Genomic DNA, 4078 nt, shown 5'->3' on the forward strand with positions numbered 1-4078 from the left:
TGCAGTTATTATTTTTTGTAGATATACATATATCGAACTGTTAAGAACAGGGTTCTCATTTACTACTCCGTAGCAGCGAAATTTCGAAAATTATTGCTATGCTATCGCTACCGCTCTCACTTTGTTGGGAGCCATAGCATAGCCTTAGCATAACAATGTAAAGTATGTGCTCTACTCTGCTCCGAGTTTTGTTAGGTAAAAAACTATAGCGGGAGCAAAAAATTAAATTCTGCGCTATGCTCTGGCGTAGCGGTAGCAAAAACATGGGAGCGGTAGCGCAGCGGAGCTAATGAAAATTTTCATGTGCTACAGCTCCCGCATGTGTTTGTTGTATTTTTTTTTTCCTTTTTGCCATTTTGCTTCTGTCATAATATTTGAATTAATTGAATAATTCAAACAAAAGAATGTTATGCAAATCATTTTGGCACTTTTTGCGTCAAGTGACTTTATAAATCTAAAATCAAATATTTTAAGAAATATATTAATAAAATGAATCAGATAATAATTGAATAAAGTATAATTTTTTTTTTATTATGTAAAATATTTACCATTTTTATATTACCAAAAACATCATCTATTCCAAATGTATTACAATACTCAATTACTATGAATTTTCGAAACTAATTTTAACTACATATACTTTCCCCCTTTTTATATACATTAGGGTGTTTTTTTTTTGAACTATTAATTTTTTTCAGTCCCGTCACGAAATTTCCTTGGAAATACCCCAAAAAAAAATTCCCTGAAAATTTTAGCCCTAAATATTAACATTAAAAACTGGACCGAGGCATGTGAAATTTTTCCATAGAAAATACACTACAATCCTGATTTTTTATCCTTAAATTCCTACAGATCAGAGGTATTTTATGGCATCGCACATTGAGTACTCAAAGCAAATCGACCTTTTCGACATAACAGAAAATATTTGTACACATATACATACTTCAATGTATAATGCAAAGAATCGAAAAGATTTCTGTATATCTTAAATTATAATAAACCTTTTTATCAACACTCCAATTATTCCGCTATATCTTTATGTTAGATATCGCGTTTGGTTTGTTATGAATGCATTTGCGTCCTTGACCAATAATCCAGCAAAGTATCTGCAGTGCCTTGACGATGAAAATTTCAATGCCATTTTTTGTTGTGATATTAAATACAGTCAAACCTGGATAAGTGAGAAAACTCTATAAGTGAGAGTAATAGCTAGGACCCGTCATTTTAAGCTTCCTAAACCTCTAATAGTGAGAAACAAAAACCTCTATAAGAGAGAGTCGTTTTTGCCTCATAGACCTCCGTAAGTGAGACTGCTACTTATCTATACCTCTATAAGCGACAGTCGGCTTTATTTATTTATGAATATTATATATGAGGAACTATAGCTACAATAAAAATACATACATACATAGAAGATACATATATACAGTAACAAATGACAAAACAAATAACAAATTTAACATCTGCTATTTTATTACCCATTCTTAATTTCGTGGAACTTCTTATCATTGATTTTGTATTGTTTTCTTCTCAATAGATTTTATTTGTTGTTAATTTATCGCACTCGGGTTAGTGAGAAACCTCTATAAGCGAGAATAAAATTGTGCTCCCTTGAACTCTCGCTTATACAGGTTTGACTGTATATCGGACGGGTTCGTCTTAAAAAAAAACTACCTGGTTAAGGAGCAAAATCAGTATAACCCATATACTAAGCATGTTTGGATATGAAAATTTTTACTTATTTCTTTCTATTTTTGTATTACTAAAATTTTCAAATGATTCTTACATAAATTTTGAACAAATGCTTATGATTTGAAATATAATTTTTGTATTTATGAGTTGTATTGAATTTTAGCATAAAGAGATAGATCCTATGTCCTTACCCTGATTCTATGCTACATCCCCACCAATTTTAAGCCAAATCGGTTCAGCCGTTCTTGAGTTATAAACGACTTTCTTTTATATACCAACTTGTACCATTCTTGTAAATGACAGAAAATAGCAACAAAAAAAAAAAAAACAACAAACACATGCGGGAGCTGTAGCACATGAAAATTTTCATTAGCTCCGCTGTGCTACCGCTCCCAATTTTTTGCTACCGCTACGCCAGAGAATAGCGCAGAATTTAATTTTTTGCTCCCGCTCCAGCTATAGTTTTTACCTAACAAAACTCGAAGCAGAGTAGAGCACATACTTTACATTGCTATGCTAAGGCTTTGCTATGGCTCCCAACAAAGTGAGAGCGGTAGCAAGAGTAAAATGAAATGCTACGAGAGTAGCGTAGTTTTTCAAACGCTGGTTAAGAACAGTTAACGGTGTCCCGAAATACCGTCAAACTGTACCTTAACATACATTCATATATATGTGCATAAAAAAATGGAATTTATATATTTGTATATATCAAATTATTTTCCGCCAAGGGTTTTGGGTCATTGAACTTATACCCTTTTTTTGCTTATTGCAGTTCCTTTTCCTTTTATGTATGTATGTCCAGCGCTGTCCCTGTTGATTTGCTGTCTTTCTCTTTGTTGTTTGTTGGTGTAGTCTCCCGAGACTATTTATGGTAATTGTGATTTGTGCATATGCCTGTGTATATCGCCTGTTTGCTATTTTAGAGTAATGTTTGTATGTTTGTTGAACTTTGTGATTTTACCGCGCCCGATTTTAATGGAGGATGGAGTCATGTGTAGGGAGGATGGAGTCATGTGTAGAAGTTCACGCAAGTGAGGAAAGTTCTCTGATCGCCATTCACTTGGGAGTGGCCAGAAACGATTCTTTTACACATGGCTCAAGCAGCTCACTACTTCCGGTCTTTGACCAAGTATCCTCTGGGTAGCCTAAGAACATCCGTTCGAAGGCGAAACATTCCCTACAAGGGTTGTGCGCTGGGTTTGGGACCCGCCACGTAAAAAACACCCCCAGTGAAGAGCTACAACCAGCCTCGGATGAGAGACCCCCCTTTTGATGACGACCATGGCAAACGAAATAAGGACTACGAATTGAGGGCATGCACCTGGAATGTCCGGTCCCTTAATTGGGAAGGTGCCGCTGCCCATCTGGTTGATGTCCTCGTAAAGACAAAGGCTGACATCACCGCCATCCAAGAAATGCGATGGACGGGACAAGGACAGAGACGAGTAGGTCCTTGTGACATTTACTACAGTGGCCATATAAAGGAGCGCAAGTTTGGTGTAGGATTCGTGGTGGGAGAGAGACTCCGTCGCCGAGTACTATCATTCACTGCGGTGAATGAACGTCTAGCCACAATCCGCATCAAAGCGAGGTTCTTCAACATATCGCTGATTTGCGCCCACGCCCCCGACGGAAGAGAAGGACGATGTGACCAAAGATGCCTTCTATGAGCGCTTGGAGCGCGCTTATGAGAGCTGCCCCCGCCACGATGTCAAAATCGTGTGACGACTTTAACGCCAGGGTGGGCAAAGAAGGTATATTTGGCACTACGGTCGGTAAATTCAGCCTCCACGACGAAACATCCCCAAATGGGTTGAGGCTGATTGACTTCGCCAGGGCCCGAAATATGGTTATCTGTAGTACTAGATTCCAGCATAAGAAGATTCATCAAGCTACCTGGCTGTCTCCGGATCGAAAAACTACCAACCAGATCGATCATGTTGTGATAGACGGAAGACACGTCTCCAGTGTTTTAGATGTGCGTGCGCTCCGAGGTCCTAACATCGACTCGGACCACTATGCCGTGTCGCAGCGGAGAGAAAACAGGCTGCCTACCTCGCAACGTTACGATCGACCACTACACGTGCGGGATGGGATAGATACCGAGAGTTGAAGAGGGAAGCGAGACGCATTTGTAGACAGAAGAAGAAAGAGGCTGAAATGCGTGAGTACGAAGAGCTTGATAAGCTGGCCGACAGGGGTAATGCTCGAAAATTCTACGAAAAAATGCGGCGGCTTACGGAAGGTTTCAAGACCGGAGCGTATTCCTGTAGAACCCCCAAAGGTGATCTAGTCACTGATGCCCAGAGCATACTTAAATTATGGAGGGAACACTTCTCCAGCCTGCTGAATAGCAGTGAACGCACAACACCAGGAGAAGGATAAC

The sequence above is a fragment of the Bactrocera tryoni genome, unplaced genomic scaffold (genome assembly GCF_016617805.1).
Source record: "Bactrocera tryoni isolate S06 unplaced genomic scaffold, CSIRO_BtryS06_freeze2 scaffold_7, whole genome shotgun sequence".
In the NCBI taxonomy this organism is placed as follows: Eukaryota; Metazoa; Arthropoda; class Insecta; order Diptera; family Tephritidae; genus Bactrocera; species Bactrocera tryoni.